This window comes from Phyllobates terribilis, unplaced genomic scaffold (genome assembly GCF_046119375.1).
Source record: "Phyllobates terribilis strain yellow unplaced genomic scaffold, ASM4611937v1 Scaffold_7__3_contigs__length_470593459, whole genome shotgun sequence".
In the NCBI taxonomy this organism is placed as follows: domain Eukaryota; kingdom Metazoa; phylum Chordata; class Amphibia; order Anura; family Dendrobatidae; genus Phyllobates; species Phyllobates terribilis.
In genome coordinates this window covers 27099445-27124324 of record NW_027362767.1, presented here as the reverse complement: position 1 = coordinate 27124324, position 24880 = coordinate 27099445, and the positions used below count along the sequence as shown (strand labels likewise).

Below are 24880 nucleotides of genomic sequence, written 5' to 3'. Positions count from 1 at the left end.
GATTATGTCTGACAGAGAACCATGGCTTTATATTGTATCCCTGTAATTTACTAATATTATTCTACACGGAGACCTAGTGTGAGTAGCTTCACCGACACACTGCGACGGAACGAAAATGGAAGAAATGTATGATTTTGGAAGACTTTTCGGTGATATGTCTGACAGGGAACCATTGCTTTATATTGTATACCTGTAATTAACTAATATTATTCTACACGGAGACCTAGTGTGAATAGCTTCACCGACACACTGCTACGGAATGAAAATGGAAGAAATGTATGATTTTTGAACAGTCTTTTCGGTGATATGTCTGACAGAGAACCACGGCTTTAAATTGTAGGCTTGTAATTTACTACTATTATTCTACACTGAGACCTAGTGTGAATAGCTTAACTGACACACTGCAACGGAATGAAAATGGAAGAAATTTATGATTTTTGAACAGTCTTTTAGGTGATATGTCTAACAGAGAATGACGGCTTTAAATTGTAGGCCTGTAATTTACTAATATTATTCTACACGGAGACCTAGTTTGAATAGCTTCACCGACACACTGCAACGGAATGAAAATGGAAGAAATGTATGAATTTAGAAGTCTTTTTGGTGATATTTCTGAGAGAGAGACACGGCTTTAAATTGTAGGCAACTAATTTACTAATATTATTCTACACGGAGACCAAGTGTGAATAGCTTCACCTACACACTGCAACGGAATGAAAGTGAAAGAATTGTATGATTTTTGAACAGTCTTTTAGGTGATATGTCTGACATAGAACCACGGCTTTAAATTGTAGGCCTGTAATTTACTAATATTATTCTACACGGAGACCTAGTGTGAATAGCTTCACCGACACACTGCAATGGAATAAAAACGGCAGAAATGTATGATTTTAGAAGGTTTTTTTTAGTGATATGTCTGACAGAGAAACACAACTTTAAATTGTAGGCCTGAAATTTGCTAATACTATTCTACAAAGAGATCTAGTGTGAATAGCTTCACCAACACAGTGCAACGGAATGAAAATGGAAGAAATGTATGATTTTTGAACACTCTTTTAGGTGATATGTCTGACAGAGAATGACGGCTTTAAATTGTAGGCCTGTAATTTACTAATATTATTCTACACGGAGACCTAGTTTGAATAGCTACACCGACACACTGCAACGGAATGAAAATGGAAGAAATGTATGAATTTAGAAGTCTTTTTAGTGATATGTCTGAGAGAGAGCCACGGCTTTAAATTGTAGGCCACTAATTTACTAATATTATTCTACTTGGAGACCAAGTGTGAATAGCTTCACCGACACACTGCAACGGATTGAAAATGGAAGAATTGTATGATTTTTGAACAGTGTTTTAGGTGATGTGTCTGACAGAGAACCAAGGCTTTAAATTGTAGGCGTTAATTTACTAATGTTTTTCTACACGGAGACCCAGCGTAAATAGCTTCACCAAAACACTGCAACAGAATTAAAATGGAAGAAATGTATGGTATTTGAACAGTCTTTTAGGTGATATGTCTGACACAGAATGACGGCTTTATATTGTAGGCCTCTAATTTACTAATATTATTCTACACGTAGACCCAATGTAAATAGCTTCACCAACACACTGCAACAGAATGAAAATGGAAGAAATGTATGATTTTTGGAAGTCTTGTAGGTGATATGTCTGACAGAGAACCAAAGCTTTAAATTGTAGGCCTGTAATTTACTAATATTATTCTACACGGAGACCTAGTGTGAGTAGCTTCACCGACACACTGCAATGGAATGAAAATGAAAGAAATGTATGATTTTGGAAGTCTTTTCCGTGACAAGTCTGAGAGAACCATGGTTATATATTGTAAGCCTTTAATTTACTAATATTATTCTACACGGAGACCTAGTGTGAATAGCTTCACCGACACACTGCAAAGGAATGGAAATGGAAGAAATGTATGATTTTAAAAGTCATTTCGGTGATTTGTCTGATAGAAAACCATGGCTGTAAATTGTAGGCCTGTAATTTACTAATATTATTCTACAAGAAGACCTAGTATGAATAGCTACACCGACACCCTGCAATGGAATGAAAATGGAAAAAATGTATGACTTTTGAACAGTCTTTTCGGTGATACGTATGACAGAGAACTACGGATTTAAATTGTAGGCCTGTACTTTACTATAATTTTTCTACACAAAGACCAAGTGTGAATAGCTTCACTGACACACTGCAACGGAAGGAAAATGGAAGAAATATATGAGTTTGTAAGTCTTTTCGGTGATATGTCTGACAGAGGACCATGGATTTATATTGTAGGCCTGTTATTTACTAATATTATTCCACACTGAGACCTAGTGTGAATAGCTTCACCGACACACTGCAACGGAATGAAAATGGAAGAAATGTATAATTTTTGAACAGTATTTTAGGCTATATGTCTGACAGAGAATGACGGCTTTAAATTGTAGGCCTGTAATTTACTAATATTATTCTACACGGAGACCTAGTGTGAATAGCTTCACCAACACACTGCAACAGAGTGAAAATGGAAGAAATGTATGATTTTTGAACAGTCTTTTCTGTGATATCTCTGACAAAGAACCACCGCTTTAAATTGTAGACCTTCTAATTTACTAATATTATTCTACACAAAGACCAAGTGTGAACAGATTCACCGACACACTGCAATGAAATGAAAATGGAAGAAATATATAATTTTTGAACAGTCTTTTAGGTGATATGTCTATCAGAGAACCACGGCTTTAAATTGTAGGCCTCTAATTTTCTAATATTATTCTGCACGGAGACCCAGCGTGAATAGCTTCACTAACACACTGCAATAGAATGAAAATGGAAGAAATGTATGATTTGAGAAGTTTTTTTGGTGATATGTCTGAAAGACAACCACAGCTTTATATTGTAGGCCAGTATTCGCTAATATTATTCTACAAAGGGACCTACTGTGATTAGCTTTACCAAAACACTGCATCGGAATGAAAATGGAAGAAATGTTTGATTTTTGTAGTCTTTTTTGTGTTATGTCTGACAGAGAACCACGGCTTTAAATTTTAGGCCTGTAATTTACTAATATTATCTTACACGGAGACCTAGTGTGAATAGCTTCACTGACATGCTGCAACGGAATGAAATTGGAAGAAATGTATGATTTTAGAAGTCTTTTCGGTGATATGTCTGACAGAGAACCATGGCTTTAAATTTTAAGCCTGTAATTCACTAATATTATTCTATATGGAGACCTAGTGTGAATAGCTTCACCGACACACTGCAACAGAATGAAAATGGAAGAAATGTATGATTTTTGAACAGTCTTTTCAGTGATATGTCTGACAGAGAACCACGGCTGTAAATTGTAGGCCTGTAATTTACTAATATTATTCTGCAAGAAGACCTAGTATGAATAGCATTACAGACACCCTGCAATGGAATGAAAATGGAAAAAATGTATGACTTTTGAACAGACTTTCCGGTGATACGTATGACAGAGAACCACGGATTTAAATTGTAGGCCTGTAATTTACTATAATTTTTCTACACAAACACCAAGTATGAATAGCTTCACTGACACACTGCAACGGAAGGAAAATGGAAGAAATGTATGAGTTTGGAAGTCTTTTCGGTGATATGTCTGACATAGGACCATGGATTTATATTGTAGGCCTGTTATTTACTAATATTATTCCACACTGAGACCTAGTGTGAATAGCTTCACCGACACACTGCAACGGAATGAAAATGGAAGAAATTTATAATTTTTGAACAGTATTTTAGGTTATATGTCTGACAGAGAATGACGGCTTGAAATTGTAAGCCTGTAATTTACTAATATTATTCTACACGGAGACCTAGTGTGAATAGCTTCACCAACACACTGCAACAGAGTGAAAATGGAAGAAATGTATGATTTTTGAACAGTCTTTTAGGTAATATGTCTGACAGAGAATGAAGGCTTTAAATTGTAGGCCAGTAATTTACTGATATTACGCTATACGGAGACCTAGTGTGAATAGCTTCACCGACACACTGCAACGGAATGAAAAACGAAGAAATGTATGATTTTTGAACAAGGCTTTTAGGAGATATGTCTGACAGAGAACCACAGCTTTAAATTGTAGGCCTGTAATTTACTAATATTATTCTACACGGAGACCTAGTGTGAGTAGCTTCACCGACACACTACAATGGAACGAAAATGGAAGAAATGTATGATTTTGGAAGTCTTTTCAGTGATATGTGTGACCGAGAACTATGGCTTTATTTTGTGTCCCTGTAATTTACTAATACTATTCTACACGGAGACCTAGTGTGAATAGCTTCACCGACACACTGCAACGGAATGAAAATGGAAGAAATGTATGATTTTTGAACAGTCTTTTAGGTGATATGTCTGACAGAGAACCACGGCTTTAAATTGTAGGTTTCTAATTTACTAATATTATTCTACACTGAGACAGAGCGTGAATAGCTTCACCGACAAACTGAAAGGGAATAAAAAGGGAAGAAATGTATGATTTTTGAAGTCTTTTCGGTGATATGTCTGACAGATAACCACAGCTTTAAATTGTAGGCCTCTCATTTACTAATTTTATTCTACACGGAGACCTAGTGTAAATAGCTTCACTGACACACTGCAACGGAATGAAAATGGAAGGAATGTATGAACTTTGAAATCTTTTCGGTGATACGTCTGACAGAGAACAATGGCTATAAATTGTAGGCCTGTAATTCACTTATATTATTCTACACTGAGACCTAGTGTAAATAGATTCACCGACACACGGCAATGGAATAAAGAAGGAAGAAATGTATGATTTTAGAAGTTTTTTTGGTGATATGTGAAACAGAACCACAGCTTTATAATGTAGGGCAGTAATTGCTAATATTATTCTACAAAGAGACCTAGTGTGAATAGCTTCACCGACACACTGCAACGGAGTGAAAATGGAAGAAATGTATGATTTTTGAACAGTTTTTTCTGTGATATCTCTGACAGAGAACCACGTCTTTAAATTGTAGACCTCTAATTTACTAATATTATTCTACACAAAGACCAAGTGTGAACAGATTCACCGACACACTGCAATGGAATGAAAATGGAAGAAATATATAATTTTTGAACAGTCTTTTAGGTGATATGTCCATCAGAGAACCACGGCTTTAAGTTGTAGGCCTCCAATTTTCTAATATTATTCTGCACGGAGACCCAGCGTGAATAGCTTCACTAACACACTGCAATAGAATGAAAATGGAAGAAATGTATGATTTTAGAAGTTTTTTTGGTGATATGTCTGAAAGACAACCACAGCTTTATATTGTAGGCCAGTAATTGCTAATATGATTCTACAAAGGGACCTAGTGTGAATAGCTTTACCAAAACACTGCATTGGAATGAAAATGGAAGAAATGTATGATTTTTGAACAGTCTTTTAGGTGATATGTCTGACAGAGAACCACGGTTTTAAATTGGCGGCCTCTAATTTACTAATATTATTCTACACGGAGACCTAGTGTAAATACCTTCACTGACACACTGCAACGGAATGAAAATGGAACTAATGTATGAACATTGAAATCTTTTCGGTGATACGTCTGACAGAGAACAATGGCTATAAATTGTAGGCCTGTAATTCACTTATATTATTCTACACTGAGACCTAGTGTAAATAGATTCACCGACACACGGCAATGGAATAAAGAAGGAAGAAATGTATGATTTTAGAAGTTTTTTTGGTGATATGTCAAACAGAACCACAGCTTTATAATGTAGGGCAGTAATTGCTAATATTATTCTACAAAGAGACCTAGTGTGAATAGCTTCACCGACACACTGCAACGGAGTGAAAATGGAAGAAATGTATGATTTTTGAACAGTCTTTTCTGTGATATCTCTGACAGAGAACCACGGCTTTAAATTGTAGACCTCTAATTTACTAATATTATTCTACACAAAGACCAAGTGTGAACAGATTCACCGACACACTGCAATGGAATGAAAATGGAAGAAATATATAATTTTTGAACAGTCTTTTAGGTGATATGTCTATCAGAGAACCACGGCTTTAAGTTGTAGGCCTCTAATTTTCTAATATTATTCTGCACGGAGACCCAGCGTGAATAGCTTCACTAACACACTGCAATAGAATGAAAATGGAAGAAATGTATGATTTTAGAAGTTTTTTTGGTGATATGTCTGAAAGACAATCACAGCTTTATATTGTAGGCCAGTAATTGCTAATATGATTCTACAAAGGGACCTAGTGTGAATAGCTTTACCAAAACACTGCATCGGAATGAAAATGGAAGAAATGTATGATTTTTGAACCGTCTTTTAGGTGATATGTCTGACAGAGAACCACGGTTTTAAATTGGCGGCCTCTAATTTACTAATATTATTCTACACGGAGACCAAGTGTGAATAGCTTCACCGACACACTGCAACAGAATGAAAATGGAAGAAATGTATGATTTTTGAACAGTCTTTTCGGTGATATGTCTGACAGAGAACCACGGCTTTAAATTGTAGGCCTGTAATTTACTAATATTATCTTACACCGAGACCTAGTGTGAATAACTTCACTGACACGCTGCAACGGAATGAAATTGGAAGAAATGTATGATTTTAGAAGTCTTTTCGGTGATATGTCTGACAGAGAACCATGGCTTTAAATTGTAGGCCTGTAATTTACTAATATTATTCTATATGGTGACCTAGTGTGAATAGCTTCACCGACACACTGCAACAGAATGAAAATGGAAGAAATGTATGATTTTTGAACAGTCTTTTCGGTGATATGTCTGACAGAGAACCACGGCTTTAAATTGTTTTCCTATTATTTACTAATATTATTCTGCACTGAAAACTATTGTGAATAGCTTCACCGACACACTGCAACAGAATGAAAATGAAAGAAATGTATGATTTTTAAACAGTCTTTTAGGTGATATGTCTGACAGAGAACCACGGTTTTAAATTGTAGGCCTCTAATTTACTAATATTATTCTGCACGGAGACCCAGCGTGAATAGCTTCACTAACACACTGCAATAGAATGAAAATGGAAGAAATGTATGATTTGAGAAGTTTTTTTGGTGATATGTCTGAAAGACAACCACAGCTTTATATTGTAGGCCAGTATTCGCTAATATTATTCTACAAAGGGACCTACTGTGATTAGCTTTACCAAAACACTGCATCGGAATGAAAATGGAAGAAATGTATGATTTTTGTAGTCTTTTTTGTGTTATGTCTGACAGAGAACCACGGCTTTAAATTTTAGGCCTGTAATTTACTAATATTATCTTACACGGAGACCTAGTGTGAATAGCTTCACTGACATGCTGCAACGGAATGAAATTGGAAGAAATGTATGATTTTAGAAGTCTTTTCGGTGATATGTCTGACAGAGAACCATGGCTTTAAATTTTAAGCCTGTAATTCACTAATATTATTCTATATGGAGACCTAGTGTGAATAGCTTCACCGACACACTGCAACAGAATGAAAATGGAAGAAATGTATGATTTTTGAACAGTCTTTTCAGTGATATGTCTGACAGAGAACCACGGCTGTAAATTGTAGGCCTGTAATTTACTAATATTATTCTGCAAGAAGACCTAGTATGAATAGCATTACAGACACCCTGCAATGGAATGAAAATGGAAAAAATGTATGACTTTTGAACAGACTTTCCGGTGATACGTATGACAGAGAACCACGGATTTAAATTGTAGGCCTGTAATTTACTATAATTTTTCTACACAAACACCAAGTATGAATAGCTTCACTGACACACTGCAACGGAAGGAAAATGGAAGAAATGTATGAGTTTGGAAGTCTTTTCGGTGATATGTCTGACATAGGACCATGGATTTATATTGTAGGCCTGTTATTTACTAATATTATTCCACACTGAGACCTAGTGTGAATAGCTTCACCGACACACTGCAACGGAATGAAAATGGAAGAAATTTATAATTTTTGAACAGTATTTTAGGTTATATGTCTGACAGAGAATGACGGCTTGAAATTGTAAGCCTGTAATTTACTAATATTATTCTACACGGAGACCTAGTGTGAATAGCTTCACCAACACACTGCAACAGAGTGAAAATGGAAGAAATGTATGATTTTTGAACAGTCTTTTAGGTAATATGTCTGACAGAGAATGAAGGCTTTAAATTGTAGGCCAGTAATTTACTGATATTTCTCTATACGGAGACCTAGTGTGAATAGCTTCACCGACACACTGCAACGGAATGAAAAACGAAGAAATGTATGATTTTTGAACAAGGCTTTTAGGAGATATGTCTGACAGAGAACCACAGCTTTAAATTGTAGGCCTGTAATTTACTAATATTATTCTACACGGAGACCTAGTGTGAGTAGCTTCACCGACACACTACAATGGAACGAAAATGGAAGAAATGTATGATTTTGGAAGTCTTTTCAGTGATATGTGTGACCGAGAACTATGGCTTTATTTTGTGTCCGTGTAATTTACTAATACTATTCTACACGGAGACCTAGTGTGAATAGCTTCACCGACACACTGCAACGGAATGAAAATGGAAGAAATGTATGATTTTTGAACAGTCTTTTAGGTGATATGTCTGACAGAGAACCACGGCTTTAAATTGTAGGTTTCTAATTTACTAATATTATTCTACACTGAGACAGAGCGTGAATAGCTTCACCGACAAACTGAAAGGGAATAAAAAGGGAAGAAATGTATGATTTTTGAAGTCTTTTCGGTGATATGTCTGACAGATAACCACAGCTTTAAATTGTAGGCCTCTCATTTACTAATTTTATTCTACACGGAGACCTAGTGTAAATAGCTTCACTGACACACTGCAACGGAATGAAAATGGAAGGAATGTATGAACTTTGAAATCTTTTCGGTGATACGTCTGACAGAGAACAATGGCTATAAATTGTAGGCCTGTAATTCACTTATATTATTCTACACTGAGACCTAGTGTAAATAGATTCACCGACACACGGCAATGGAATAAAGAAGGAAGAAATGTATGATTTTAGAAGTTTTTTTGGTGATATGTGAAACAGAACCACAGCTTTATAATGTAGGGCAGTAATTGCTAATATTATTCTACAAAGAGACCTAGTGTGAATAGCTTCACCGACACACTGCAACGGAGTGAAAATGGAAGAAATGTATGATTTTTGAACAGTTTTTTCTGTGATATCTCTGACAGAGAACCACGTCTTTAAATTGTAGACCTCTAATTTACTAATATTATTCTACACAAAGACCAAGTGTGAACAGATTCACCGACACACTGCAATGGAATGAAAATGGAAGAAATATATAATTTTTGAACAGTCTTTTAGGTGATATGTCCATCAGAGAACCACGGCTTTAAGTTGTAGGCCTCCAATTTTCTAATATTATTCTGCACGGAGACCCAGCGTGAATAGCTTCACTAACACACTGCAATAGAATGAAAATGGAAGAAATGTATGATTTTAGAAGTTTTTTTGGTGATATGTCTGAAAGACAACCACAGCTTTATATTGTAGGCCAGTAATTGCTAATATGATTCTACAAAGGGACCTAGTGTGAATAGCTTTACCAAAACACTGCAACGGAATGAAAATGGAAGAAATGTATGATTTTTGAACAGTCTTTTAGGTGATATGTCTGACAGAGAACCACGGTTTTAAATTGGCGGCCTCTAATTTACTAATATTATTCTACACGGAGACCTAGTGTAAATACCTTCACTGACACACTGCAACGGAATGAAAATGGAACTAATGTATGAACATTGAAATCTTTTCGGTGATACGTCTGACAGAGAACAATGGCTATAAATTGTAGGCCTGTAATTCACTTATATTATTCTACACTGAGACCTAGTGTAAATAGATTCACCGACACACGGCAATGGAATAAAGAAGGAAGAAATGTATGATTTTAGAAGTTTTTTTGGTGATATGTCAAACAGAACCACAGCTTTATAATGTAGGGCAGTAATTGCTAATATTATTCTACAAAGAGACCTAGTGTGAATAGCATCACCGACACACTGCAACGGAGTGAAAATGGAAGAAATGTATGATTTTTGAACAGTCTTTTCTGTGATATCTCTGACAGAGAACCACGGCTTTAAATTGTAGACCTCTAATTTACTAATATTATTCTACACAAAGACCAAGTGTGAACAGATTCACCGACACACTGCAATGGAATGAAAATGGAAGAAATATATAATTTTTGAACAGTCTTTTAGGTGATATGTCTATCAGAGAACCACGGCTTTAAGTTGTAGGCCTCTAATTTTCTAATATTATTCTGCACGGAGACCCAGCGTGAATAGCTTCACTAACACACTGCAATAGAATGAAAATGGAAGAAATGTATGATTTTAGAAGTTTTTTTGGTGATATGTCTGAAAGACAATCACAGCTTTATATTGTAGGCCAGTAATTGCTAATATGATTCTACAAAGGGACCTAGTGTGAATAGCTTTACCAAAACACTGCATCGGAATGAAAATGGAAGAAATGTATGATTTTTGAACCGTCTTTTAGGTGATATGTCTGACAGAGAACCACGGTTTTAAATTGGCGGCCTCTAATTTACTAATATTATTCTACACGGAGACCAAGTGTGAATAGCTTCACCGACACACTGCAACAGAATGAAAATGGAAGAAATGTATGATTTTTGAACAGTCTTTTCGGTGATATGTCTGACAGAGAACCACGGCTTTAAATTGTAGGCCTGTAATTTACTAATATTATCTTACACCGAGACCTAGTGTGAATAACTTCACTGACACGCTGCAACGGAATGAAATTGGAAGAAATGTATGATTTTAGAAGTCTTTTCGGTGATATGTCTGACAGAGAACCATGGCTTTAAATTGTAGGCCTGTAATTTACTAATATTATTCTATATGGTGACCTAGTGTGAATAGCTTCACCGACACACTGCAACAGAATGAAAATGGAAGAAATGTATGATTTTTGAACAGTCTTTTCGGTGATATGTCTGACAGAGAACCACGGCTTTAAATTGTTTTCCTATTATTTACTAATATTATTCTGCACTGAAAACTATTGTGAATAGCTTCACCGACACACTGCAACAGAATGAAAATGAAAGAAATGTATGATTTTTAAACAGTCTTTTAGGTGATATGTCTGACAGAGAACCACGGTTTTAAATTGTAGGCCTCTAATTTACTAATATTATTCTACACGGAGAACTAGTGTGAATAGCTTCACTGACACACTGCAACGGAATGAAAATGGAAGAAATGTATGATTTTTGAGAAGTCTTTTCGGTGATATGTCTGAAAGAGAACCACGGATTTAAATTGTAGGCCTGTAATTTACTAATATTATTCTACACGCAGACCTAGTGTGAATAGCTTCACCGACACACTGCAACGGAATGAAAATGGAAGAAATGTATGATTTTTGAACAGTCTTTTCAGTGATATGTCTGACAGAGAACCACGGCTTTAAATTGTAGGCCTGTAATTTACTAATATTATTCTACACAGAGACAAAGTGTGAATAGCTTCACCGACACACTGCAACGGAATTAAATAGGAAGAAATGTATGATTTTAGAAGTCTTTTCGGTGATATGTCTGACAGAGAACCATGGCTTTAAAGTGTAAGCCTGTAATTTACTATTATTATTCTACATGGAGACCTAGTGTGAATAGCTTCACCGACACACTGCAACAGAATGAAAATGGTAGAAATGTATGATTTTTGAACAGTCTTTTCGGTGATATGTCTGACAGAGAACCACGGCTTTAAAATGTAGGCCTATTATTTACTAATATGATTCGACACGGAGACCTAGTGTGAATAGCTTCACCGACACACTGCAACGGAATGAAAATGGAAGAAATGTATTATTTTAGAAGTTTTTCGGTGATATATCTGACAGAGAACCACGGCTTTAAATTGTAGGCCTGTAATTTACTAATGTTATTCTACACGGAGACCTAGTGTGAAAAGCTTCACCGACACACTGCAATGGAATGAAAATGGAAGAAATGTATGATCTTTGAAATCTTTTCGGTGATATGTCTGACAGAAAACAATGGCTATGAATTGTAGGCCTGTAATTTACTAATATTATTCTACACTGAGATCTAGTGTTTATAGCTTCACAGACAGACTGCAACGGAATGAAAAACGGAAGAAATGTATGATTTTAGTAGGTTTTTTGGTACTATGTCTGACAGAGAAACACAGCTTTAAATTGTAGGCCTCTAATTTGATAATATTATTCTACAAAGAGACATGGTGTGAATTTCTTCACTAACACACTGAAACGGAATGAAAATGGAAGAAATGTATGATTTTTTAAGTCTTTTCGATGATATGTCTGACAGGTAGCCACAGCTTTAAATTGTAGGCCTATAATTTACTAATATTATTCTACACGGAGACCTAGTGTGAATAGCTTTACCGCCACACTGCAACGGAATGAAAATGGAAGAAATGTATGATCTTTGAAATCTTTTCGGCGATATGTCTGACAGAGAACAATGGCTATAAATTGTAGGGCTGTAACTTACTAATATTATTCTACACTGAGACATTTTGTAAATAGCTTCACCGACACATTGCAACGGAATAAAAACAGAAGAAATGTATACTTTTTGATGTTTTTTTGGTGATATTTCTGACAGAGAACCACAGCTTTATATTGTAGGGCAGTAATTGCTAATATTATTCTACAAAGAGACCTAGTGTGAATAGCTTCACCAACACACAGCAACGGAATGAAAATAGAAGAAATGTATGATTTTTGAAGTCTTTTCGGTGATATGTCTGACAGAGAACCACGGCTTTAAATTGTAGGCCTGTAATTTACTAATATTATTCTACACGGAGAACTAGTGTGAATAGCTTCACCGACACACTGCAACAGAATTGAAAAGGAGGCAAATATTTTCCACATTCAGTACAAATTTCTGAATTTTTATCGCTGTAATATGGAACAGATCTGGCTTTATTGTGCACTGAGCAGAAAAATGGTGTACTCTGGATTGCTTTTTAAGCAAATAATCAGGATTAAGATAACAAAATATTTTCCCTGGCCCCTGATCTCTGGGGCTGTCTTGAAATATTTGTAATTATTACAGCCACAGCAGACAGGACGTTCAATGGACCCTTTTGTGCTGTATTACACACTGCAGTCTGCCACATACACTGCCTGCCTGCCTAGCTCTGATATAGTTATTTATATATATACTGTATATACTGTATATATATATATATATATATATATATGTTGTGGAATACCTAGACTAACAGGACGTTCAATGGACCCTCTTTTGCTTTATCATACACTGCAGTCTGACACATACACTGCCTGCCTATAACTGATTATGTGCAGCTGGATTAGTCCTCAGAAGGACTGTTGGTTCAGATGGATATACAGTACAGACCAAAAGTTTGGACACACCTTCTCATTTAAAGATTTTTCTGTATTTTTATGACTTTGAAAATTGTACATTCACACTGAAGGCATCAAAACTATGAATTAACACATGTGGAATTATATACTTAACAAAACAGTGTGAAACAACTGAAAATATGTCCTATATTCTAGGTTCTTTAAAGTAGCCACCTTTTGCTTTGATGACTGCTTTGCACACTCTTGGCATTCTCTTGATGAGCTTCAAGAGGTAGTCACCGGAAATGGTCTTCCAGCAATCTTGAAGGAGTTCCCAGAGATGTTTAGCACTTGTTGGCCCTTTTGCCTTCACTCTGTGGTCCAGCTCACCCCAAACCATCTCGATTGGGTTCAGGTCTGGTGACTGTGGAGGCCAGGTCATCCGTCGTAGCACCCCATCACTCTCCTTCTTGGTCAAATAGCCCTTACACAGCCTAGAGGTGTGTTTGGGGTCATTGTCTGGTTGAAAAATAAATGATGGTCCAACTAAACGCAAACCAGATGGAATAGCATGCCGCTGGAAGATGCTGTGATAGCCATGCTGGTTCAGTATGCCTTCAATTTTGAATAAATCCCCCACAGTGTCATGAAGTATGAAGGCATACTGAACCAGCATGGCTACCACAGCATCTTGCAGCGGCATGCTATTCCATCCGGTTTGCGTTTAGTTGGACCATCATTTATTTTTCAACAGGACAATGACCCTAAACACACCTCCAGGCTGTGTAAGGGCTATTTGACCAAGAAGGAGAGTGATGGGGTGCTACGCCATATGACCTGGACTCCACAGTCACCAGACCTGAACCCAATCGAGATGGTTTGGGGTGAGCGGGACTGCAGAGTGAAGGCAAAAGGGCTAACAAGTGCTAAGCATCTCTAGGAACTCCTTCAAGATTGTTGCTAAACCATTTCTGGTGACTTCCTCTTGAAGCTCATGAAGAGAATGCCAAGAGTCTGCAAAGCAGTCATCAAAGCAAAAGGTGGCTGCTTTGAAGAACCTAGAATATAAGACATATTTTCAGTTGTTTCTCACTTTTTTAAGTTTATAATTCCACATTTGTTAATTCATAGTTTTGATGCCTTCAGTGTGAATGTACAATTGTCATAGTCATGAAAATACAAAAAAATCTTTAAATGAGAAGGTGTGTCCAAACTTTTGGTCTGTACTGTTTGTTGTGGAATACCTGTACTAACTATGAACAAACAAATCTGTCCCTGACGCAGCAGCATCCCTCCCTATTCTGCCTGTTCCCGGAGTAAAATGTGACGAGCATGGCGGCACCTGGTCTTATATATATCTGACACATGCTGTGCAGCTAGCCAATCACTGTAATGCCACAACTAACATGGCTACGGCATTACAGTGCATGGCAGGCAATCCCTGCATGTTCACTGGCTCTCTAAAGAGCGCCAAACATGCAGGGAGGGGACCCGATTTCCCGCCCGAGCAACCCGGAAATACTCGTCGAACTCGTCGAGCACAGTGATGCTCAGGCGAGTACCGAGCAGTGGCGAGCGCGTTCACTCATCACTAATTATTATTATTATTACATGTAATACATATCTTCTAAACACCAATAACATCTTTTAAGTTTACACAGGTAATCATATCTACTTAAACAGCTTTTGATGGGAGTTGAGTGGGAATCTTCAACAAACCCCTCACATGTGACTGCGATCTCCAAGGCATATTAATTTTAGCTCTGCCTGATTGTGGTGAGCCTTGGCTGCGCAGTACGGAGGTGGGGGGGATTCTCTCTGCACTGTTGGAACATGTGTCTTATTAAGGCAGAGGTTGAGAGTGCAGGTGGAGGCCCTAGAGGAGGTGGAAGAGGCAGAAGCACTGGAGGAAGTGTTAGATACAGAGGTTTGTTCTGCAAGCCTTGGGAATTCCAACACTTGTGGAGCAGCCCCTTCCCCTCCTGCTCCCACAGCTACCAGAGTCACCCAGTGCCCAGTCAGTGAGATGTAACGCCCTTGGCCATGCTTACTCATCAATGTGTCTGTGGTGAAATGCACCCTGGCACACATAGATTTAGACAATGAATGGGTGATGTTGTCTGCGACATGCTGGTGTAGCACAGGCACAGCTTTCTGAGGGAAGTAATGGCGACTGGGCAACTGGTACAGGGGGACTGCGACGGCCATCAGCTTTTGGAAAACTTCTGTAATCACCAGGCGGAAAGGCAGCATTTCCGTGGCCAACAGATTTGAGATCATGGAGTTCAACCTCTTAGCTTTGTCATGTGTGGGAAGAGACAATCTTTTACGTGACCACAACTATCAAGGGCTGGCTGCAGTGCTGAGAGAGGGCAGAGTATGGTGAACCGTAAAAACTGCTGGACCGTCAGTGAGGTGCAGGCGTAGATGATACGGTTAGTGTTGAGCCACCCCCGTAGTGTTCGAGTTCGGTTCATCGAACACCCGTATGTTTGCCGAACTGTTCGTCGAACTGTTCGTCGAACACCTTCGAACACCTTTAAAACCAATGGCAGGCAAACAAAAACACATAGAAACACATAGAAAACACCTTCAAAGGTGTCCAAAAGCTGACAAACTGCTCAGAAGACATAACTAACACATGGAAAAGTAACAAGTACATATAGTCATGCGAAAAGAAAAGAGGTGGAGGAGTAAAAGGAGGGGGAGACACAGATGTAGGCATGTCATGCCCTTCTAAAACGGAAAAAGTGCGAAGCCGACACGGCCAGTAGGTTCCTGCCCGTGCGACCTCCGTGTTGCCGGGTTTGTGCCAGAGCTGCGGTGGACCCTGACGGCCAGCCCGCCTCTCTCAATACTGGTGCCTGTCCGCTGGTGGGTCGAGCGAGCCCCCCTGTGGTGGAGGCAGGTCTAAGCTTTTTAATTTAAATTGTCTCTCTAATTTGAATGAATACACTTTAAATCCTTTTACAAGGATCTATTGGAGGGCAAGTCTCATGCCAGCAGTCGCGTAATTCCAGCTCCAGTAGCGTCCACTAAAGCTGCTGCAGTTAAAAAGCTTTTATAAGGATCGAGCTCGGCGGTCCACCACAATGCGTCCCGCCAGTCCCAGCCCCTATGCCTTGGGGTGCCTCCTGATGCTCTTCACTGAGTATCCCGGTGTCCCGAAGCATTTCCTTTGAAAAAATGAAGTGTCCAAACTACAGGTGGTGTAGCTTGCTTAACAGCTGGGATAATCCGCTGACTAGCAGACACTGCTACTAGGCACAAAGTATTTCCTGGGCTAGATGCAGTTAAAAAAAATTTGTAATTAGATACTCTCGTTGGATGCTGAGAAAGCATTCCATAGAGTCTCCTGGCACGCCATATATGATTCTCTTAAAAAGCTTGGGGTAGGGGTCTAGGGGACCCTTTTATAGCCAAAATCACGGCCCTTTTTTGCAATACGTCACCTAGGCTGAAGATAAATGGAACTGTAGCACCCCGAGGGTTCGGTTGCTACAGAGGCATTGCACTCCACCCAGAAGTGTGATATCTCACTCTCAGGTAAGGATAGAGTGTGGATCAGGACCCCGACACCTGAATGCATTACACCACATTGCCGTGGGGCAGGGCGACCAATATGCCCCTGAGATGGGCACGACAGTCCCTGTCCCTGGCTGGAGTGGGGGGAGGGAACACCGAGGAAGGGGAACCCTATAGTGCAGGAGCAGGGAGGAAGCAGTTCCTGGGTGCATTGAGAAGGGAGTATAAAAGGTGGGCACCATCTTAGTTCAGTCCAGAGAAGTCTGAGCAGAAGTGACAGGGAGCAGGGGCTCTGCATGAGCTCTGCTCCGGAGGCGGGCCTAGTAACAGAGGCCCAGGCCAGGAAGAGGGAGAAGGAAGGAAGAGGAGCGGAGAAGGCTCCAGGAACGTGGAATAATGGGATCACAGGGGTGCGGACGGGCGAGTCAGCACCGCACGCCCGAAATACAACTGCGTGGAGGGGTCAGGCCAAAGGGGTAGACCGGTCCCCGAAACTAGTGGAGGCGGGAAACGACCCTCAGCTAGAAACCGGAGGCTGTGACATTTTATGTGGCGCAGCCCCTCGCTACACCCGCTAGGAAGGCACCACATTGGGTCAGGGAAACCGGCGCCAAGTTAACCAAGAGGAGGCCCGAGGCAGCCGGACAGAAGCGTTGGTAAGAAAGGCCAGACAAAGGACACACAAAGGGGGTCCTGTGAAGCACTCCAAAGTTATCTGGGAGTTGTCTGAGCCCCTCACCTGGTGAGCACAGTACGACGTGGGCAGCTGTTTCGTACAGAAGTGGTCTGGATAATAAGAACTGTGAGTAAAGGCCCTGGACTGCATCACTGACTCCGTGCCATAACTGCTGGAGCCCTGCACCATCACCCCCATCCTCCGCATACACAGCCCTGAGGCTACACTTCTCCCGTGGGGAGTTAAACTACGCTCTGCTGCACCCACAACACCAGCCTCAGCGGTCTGCCCTGCAGCGGCGGTTCACTCTGACCGCAATCCACGGGTGGCGTAGTCGGACATTTAAACATCAAAACCACATAAATAGTTCCGCCACTGGTTTGACCGCCCTGAGCCACGGAACGGGGTCGCCGCCACGGAGACTACAACCACCAGCATCCACCAAAAAGGGTCCGGCTCCAGGTGTCCCAAGGCCCAGGGGGCGCGTCAGAACATTTTCATCACCTTTCATAATCACCAATGGGACAAGGCAGGGATGTCCTCTGTCCCCTCTCTTATACATCGTAGTGACGGAGCACCTGCTCTCATCAATTCGCCATAACCCCAATATTAGGTGGATTGAGGTGGGAGGCACCGAGTACAAGGGCTCTGCATTTGCTGATGATGTCCTAGTATATATCACTCAATCACATATATCCATCCCTGATGTTATGGCTGAAATAGATCACTTTGTTTCATGGTCAAATTTTAAAATCAATGCAGCGAAGTCTGAGGCCCTCGATGTCTCCCTCCCCAAATCCATACAGGATTCCATCCAGTCCAACTTTCCCTTTGCCTGACCCTCACAGGGTATCAAATACTTAGGAATTCCTATTGATAGAGAACTCTCCCAGCTATGTTATCTTAATTTTGGGCCCTTTATTGAACAACTCCATACAGACCACGGTTGGCTAGTTAGAACTGTAAGATTCACTACGTGAACCACTGGTGTTTTGTGGAAAAGCACATGTACTCTGTGTTCCAAATTATTATGCAAATAGTGTTTAGGAGTGATAAGGGAAGAATTTGTTTGTCAGCTAAACTCATTGATGGTGATGTGTGTCAGGGCTCTTTATATCACTGTAAGCAATTGCAGACACCTGTGCTAATTAGTTTGGCCGGTGTGTCCAATGAAAGGCAAGACTACTTAAGAAGGCTGTCCCACATTATTAAGCAGCCTACATTTTCTGCCAAAATGGGAAAGAAAAAGGATGTGTCGGCTGCTGAGAAGCAACAAATTGTGGAGTGTTTAGGTCAAGGCATGACTGCAATCAACATTGCCAAGACACTTCATCCTGATCATCGCACAATCAAGAAGTATGTAGCTGATTCACAGTACACAAGTGTGCGTGCTGATAAGGTAAAATTGAGGACTCTTTCCTACAGGCAATTATGTCAGGCTAAAAGAGCAGCGGCAAAAAAGCCTTGTCATAGCAGCAGACAAGTTTTTGAAGGTGCTCGTGCCTCCAACGTCCCCCGAAAAGCAAGATGCAAAGTCCTTCAGAGGTTTGCAGCTGTGCGTAAGCCATCCTGTCGACCTCCTCTATTCACTGCACACAAGCAGAAACGGCTCCAGTGGGCCAAACAATACATGAAGACTAACTTCAAAACTGTTTAGTTCACCGATGAGAGCCGTGTAACGCTCGATAGTCCAGATGGATGGAGTGGAGGATGGCTGGTTGATGGACACTCCATGCAACCACGGCTACAGCGCCAACAAGGAGGAGGTGGAGTAATGTTTTGGGCTGGATTCATGGGGAGAGAGATTATCGGCCTCTTTAGGATCCCTGAATGGGTAAAGATGAACTCCATAATGTATGTGGAGTTTCTGAAACAGCACTTCCTGCCATGGTTAAAGAAGAAGAACTGTGTATTCCACAGCAAGATCATTTTCATGCATGATAATGCACAGTCTCATGCTGCACATAACACATCTGCATCTCTGGCTGATATGGGCATAAAAGGGGACAAACTTATGGTGTGACCCCCATGCTCCCCTGACCTCAACCCTATTCAGAACCTCTGGAGCATCATCAAAAGGAGTGTCTATGATGGCGGGAGGCAGTTCACATCTAAGCAACAGCCCTGGGATGGTATTCTGTCCTCATGCAAAACAATTGAAGCAGAAACCATCCAAAACCTGACAAATTCAATGGACGAGACAGTTCAGAAGCTCCTTTCGAACAAGGGGTCCTATGTGAAAATGTAACATCACCTAGAATAAAGTTTTGAGTTGAAAACTGTTTGATTTCAGTTTCTAATAACCTGCTAATGCTTATAATTTCAAAAATGACCATTTTTTGGTTCTTTATTAAAATGAAAAGGTTGATCGAAGAGTGTGGGGGATCTAAGAGTGTGGCAACCCGGTAGTCAGGATTACTTTGAATTCTGACAATCTGAGGGTCATGTTGCAGGTAGTGCAGCAAGAAGGCACTCATGTGTCTTGCGCATCTAGGAGACCCAAAATTATTTTCCGGGCTAGATGCAGCTAAAAATTATTATTAATTTGAAAGCTGGTGGAGCTTAGTATAGATGGCCTAATAGAATCAGTACTGCACACTGCTACGAAGCCCAAATTATTTTCCAGCCAATATACAGATAAACATGATTAGTAATTTTAAATCTGGTGGAGCTTAGTATAGATGGCCAAATAGAATCAGTACTGCACACTGCTACAAAGCCCAAATTATTTTCCAGCCAAGATACAGATAAATATGATTAGTAATTTTAAATCTGGTGGAGCTTAGTATAGATGGCCTAATAGAATCAGTACTGAACACTACTACAAAGCCCAAATTATTTTCCAGCCAAGATACAGATAAACATGATTAGTAATTTTTAATCTGGTGGAGCTTAGTATAGAGGGCCTAATAGAATCAATACTTCACACAGCTGCAAAGCCCAAATTATTTTCCAGCCAAGATACAGATAAACATGATTAGTAATTTTAAAGCTTAAAACGGTTGGTGAGGTGATTTTAACAAATCATCAAGCTTTTACTCTCCCCAGGATGACACAGGGGTAGAAAAGTAGTTTCGGATCCATGATTTGTTCATCTTTATGAACGTGAGCCTGTCTACATTATCAGTGGAGAGCCGCATGCGCTTATCTGTCAGCACACCACCAGCAGCGCTGAACACACGTTCAGACAGAACGCTGGCTGCAGGGCATGACAAGATCTCCAAGGCGTGAGTGGCGAGCTCCTGCCATTTATCCAGATTGGAAGCCCAAAAAGAGGAAGGGTCTAGTGACAAAGTCATGGCTTCAATGTTTACTTGGAGATACTCCTGCACCATCGTCTCTAGGCGTTGACTATGTGTCAGACTTCTTGTCTCCTGTGGCCTTGCAAAGGATGGGCTAAAAAAGTGATGAAATGATTCCACAAAATTGATTTTACCAGCAGATACTTTGTTTCTGTTACGGTTTGAGTGCTGGACACTCGACGGTCCCACGGTTGGCAAGTTGGAACTGTGAGATTCACTACGTGCACCACTGGTGTTTTGTGGAAAAGCACATGTAAGATTCTGCAACACTCTCTGCTGATAATCCTGCATGCGTGCATCCCTTTCTATGGCAGGAATAATTTCTCCAAATTTACTTTTGTACCGGGGATCTAACAGTGTGGCAACCCAGTAGTCAGGATTATTTCTAATTCTCACAATTAGAGGGTCATGTTGCAGGTAGTGCAGCAAGAAGGCACTCATGTGTCTTGTGCATCCAAGAGCACCAAGTCCCTGTTGTGTTGGTGGCGAGGTAACAATCATGCTTCCTTCCTCTGTCCTCTCCCCCCAACCTCGCACAACAGAAATGTGATCAAGGTCTCCCTCATCTGATTAGTCTTCCATCAGTTCGTCCTCCACTTCTTCCTGGGCTCCTGCACCTTCCTCACTAGTTTGGCTGCTACCATGCGCCCTGGTAAAACCATCTCCCGCACCCTCACATGCCTGCCGCCTTGGTGCTGCCAACCGTCTGGACCTTGCAGATGTTAGCCCTTCCGCATACAACTCCTCCTCCTCTACTTCCTCCACCTCCTCTTGTGCCACCACCTGACTCAGAATTCTGTTTAACATGTGCTCCAGCATGTATGTCAACGGAATAGTCATGCTGATAATGGCATCGTCAGCACTAAACATCTTCGTCGCCATTTCAAAACTGTGCAGAAGGGTGCATAGGTCCCTGATCTGAGACCACTCCTCCAGCGTGATTTGCCCCACCTCTGGATCTCTTTGGCCCAGGCTATACGTCAGAACGTATTGCACCAGGGCTTGTCGGTGCTGCCACAGTCGCTGCAACATGTGCAGAGTTGAATTCCACAGGGTAGGCACATCGCATTTTAGCCAGTGAAGTGGCATGCCGAACGACTTCTGTAGAGATGTAATTCGCTGAGCTGCGGGATGCGAACGGCGGAAGTGAGCACACAGCGACCGTGCCCTCTGCAGAAGGCCACCTAGTCCAGGATAGGGAGCTAAAATTTGCTTGACAACTACGTTCAACACGTGAGCCATACAAGGCACGTGTGTGACATTGCCCCGGCGAAGGGCCGCTTCCAGGTTTGCAGCATTGTCGCACATGGCCTTCCCTGGATTCAGGTCCAGTGGAGACAACCATTCATGAAACTGGTTCTCCAGAGCTGACCACAACTCCTCAGCTGTGTGACTCACATTTCCCAGACATTTCAAAGTAAAAACTGCCTGATGACGTTGAGCCCTGCTGCCAGCATAGTAAGGAAGTGTGCTGGATCCCTTCTGCGCAGTTAGAAAGCTTGTGGCATGACCAGACAGGCTTTGAGTGCAGGTGGAGAACCGAGAGGAGGTTGAGGAGGCAGAAGCAGTGGAGGAACTTTGACATAAAGAGGATTGATGCACAACTCGTGGGGACGGCAAGATTTTGACAGCAGCCCCTTGTCCTGCTGTCACCATAGTTACCCAGTGCCCAGTCAGCAACATGTAAAGCCCCTGTCCATGCCTACTCGTCCAAGTGTCTGTGGTGAAATGCACCCTGTCACACACAGAGTTTCTAAAAGAAGTGGTGATGTTGTGTGCGACATGCTGGTGGAGCGCAGGCACACCTTTCTTTGAGAAGTAGTGCCGACTGGGCATCTGGTACTGGGGCACTGAGTCGGACATAAGGTTTCAAAAATCCTCTGTGTCCACCAGGCGGAAAGGAAGCATTTCTGTAGCCAAGAGCTTGCAGATGGTGAAATTCAACCTCTTAGCTTTCTCATGGCTAGGAGCAAATGGTCTTTTACTTGTCCACATCTGAGGCACCGAGGGCTGGCTGTTGTGCTTAGACGGGGTTGAGAAGGGTGTCCCCAGCAAACTGCCGGTCTGTGAGGAAGATGCAGGCGGACATGTTAGGTTGCCTTGATCCAAAGGTGGTGCTATCGATGTCGGACAGCGCTCAACACCAGCTGGTGTTACCACCTCCAAAGAAAATGATGACCTGCCAATCACGCTGGCTGTTGCGGGTAAAGAGGTTGCAGGTCTGCGTCCCAAAACAGGTGTGACTACTGTCCCCCAAGTCACAGAGGATGAAGAGGTCGCGGATGCACAAGATGTGGCAGACGGTGGTTGGCCCGGGCGGCTAGGCCGCATTGTAGCACAGTGAGCTTCCACTGCAACTTATGCTTCATGTCCATGTGCCCGTTCATGCATGAAGTACTCAAACTATGTATTTTTTTGCCTCTACTTAGCTTTTGCTGACAAATGTTACAGATAACACGTGTTGGGTCATCTTTATTGATCTGAAAAAATGCCCAGGCTATGCAAGGCTTAGCACCCATGCGACCTGAAGAGCCACCACGTCTTGTGGTCAGAGGCAGAGTTGTGTTTGAGGATGCAGTTGTTGACGTGCTTCCAGTACTACGTCTCTGTCCAGGAAGGCGCAACCTGACCTCGTCGTCACTAGCATCCTCCTCCACCTCCTCTGCTGACCTCATCTCTTGGCTGACTGTGGGATGACAGTAAGTGGGATATCCAACCTCATCATCATCACCCTGTGTGTTATCACACCCGTCGTCCTCAGTAGTGTTGAGCCACTCCCGTAGTGTTCGAGTTCGGTTCGGTTCGTCGAACACCCGTGTGTTCGCCGAACTGTTCGTCGAACTGTTCGTCGAACACCTTCGAACACCGTTAAAACCAATGGCAGGCAAACAAAAACACATAGAAACACATAGAAAACACCTTCAAAGGTGTCCAAAAGCTGACAAACTGCTCAGAAGACATAACTAACACATGGAAAAGTGACAAGTACATATAGTCATGCGAAAATAAAAGAGGTGGAGGAGTAAAAGGAGGGGGAGACACAGATATAGGCATGTCATGCCCTTCTAAAATCCAAAAAGTGAGAAGCCAACACGGCCAGTCCGCTCCTGCCCGTGCCACCTCCGTGTCGCCGGGTTTGTGCCAGAGCCGCGGTGAACCCTGACGGCCAGCCCCCCTCTCCCAATACTGGTGCCTGTCCGCTGGTGGGTCGAGCGAGCCCCCCTGTGGTGGAGGCAGCTCTAAGCTTTTTAATTTAAATTGTCTCTCTAATTTGAATGAATACACTTTAAATCCATTTACAAGGATCTATTGGAGGGCAAGTCTCATGCCAGCAGCAGCGGTAATTCCAGCTCCAGTAGCGTCCACTAAAGCTTCTGCAGTTAAAAAGCTTTTATAAGGATCGAGCTCGGCTGTCCACCGCAAGGCATCCTACTGCCAGTCCCAGCCCCTATGCCTTGGGGTGCCTCCTGATGCTCTTCACTAAGTATCCCATGGTCCCGAAGCATTTACTTTGAAAAAATTAAGTGTCTAAACTACAGGTGGTGCAGCTTGCTTAACAGCCGGGATAATCCGCTGACTAGCAGACACTGCTACTAGGCACAAAGTATTTCCTGGGCTAGATGCAGTTAAAAATTTGTAATTAGATACTCTCGTTGGATGCTGAGAAAGCATTCCATAGAGTCTCCTGGCACGCCATATATGATTCTCTTAAAAAGCTTGGGGTAGGGGTCTAGGGGACCCTTTTATAGCCAAAATCACGGCCCTGTATCGCAATACGTCACCTAGGCTGAAGATAAATGGAACTGTAGCACCCTGAGGGCTCGGTTGCTACAGACGTATTGCACCTCACCCAGAGGTGTGATATCTCACTCTCAGGTAAGGATGGAGTGTGGATCAGGACCCGACACCTGCATGCATTACACCACATTGCCGTGGGGCAGGGCGACCCATATGCCCCTGAGATGGGCACGACAGTCCCTG

At 41.5% G+C, this 24880-nt stretch overlaps 1 protein-coding gene across 1 annotated transcript in view; it reads left to right on the top strand.

Moving 5' to 3' along the window:
* Positions 1-24880, top strand: part of LOC141153489 (alpha-1-antitrypsin-like) — a 390164-nt gene that overhangs the window by 338887 nt on the left and 26397 nt on the right. The gene's annotated exons all lie outside the window — the stretch shown is intronic.